This window comes from Bison bison, unplaced genomic scaffold (assembly GCF_000754665.1).
Source record: "Bison bison bison isolate TAMUID 2011002044 unplaced genomic scaffold, Bison_UMD1.0 scf7180017864295, whole genome shotgun sequence".
In the NCBI taxonomy this organism is placed as follows: Eukaryota; Metazoa; Chordata; class Mammalia; order Artiodactyla; family Bovidae; genus Bison; species Bison bison.
In genome coordinates, this window is record NW_011494867.1 from 7582940 (window position 1) to 7583163 (window position 224).

General features: G+C 62.5%; 1 protein-coding gene across 4 annotated transcripts in view; it reads left to right on the forward strand.

Annotated features, from left to right (window-relative positions):
- CMIP (c-Maf inducing protein) overlaps window positions 1–224 on the forward strand; it is a 213864-nt gene that overhangs the window by 166543 nt on the left and 47097 nt on the right. The gene's annotated exons all lie outside the window — the stretch shown is intronic.

Below are 224 nucleotides of genomic sequence, written 5' to 3' on the forward strand. Positions count from 1 at the left end.
GCTTTACCACAAAGTAGGACTTGGCAGGTCGTGTTTAGAAACGATCAGAATGCCTAGCAGCAGTTGGCAGCTGGCTGCGCAGCGCCACCCAGCCGAGCCTCCGGCTTCACCAGGCAGCCTCAGGCTGTGAGCATGTGCCGTGTGCCAGGCGTGGCCCCGGGCTCCTGAATAAAGGTGGTCGCCTCCCTCCCGGGGCAGGAAAGATGGCGGGACATGAGGCCTGA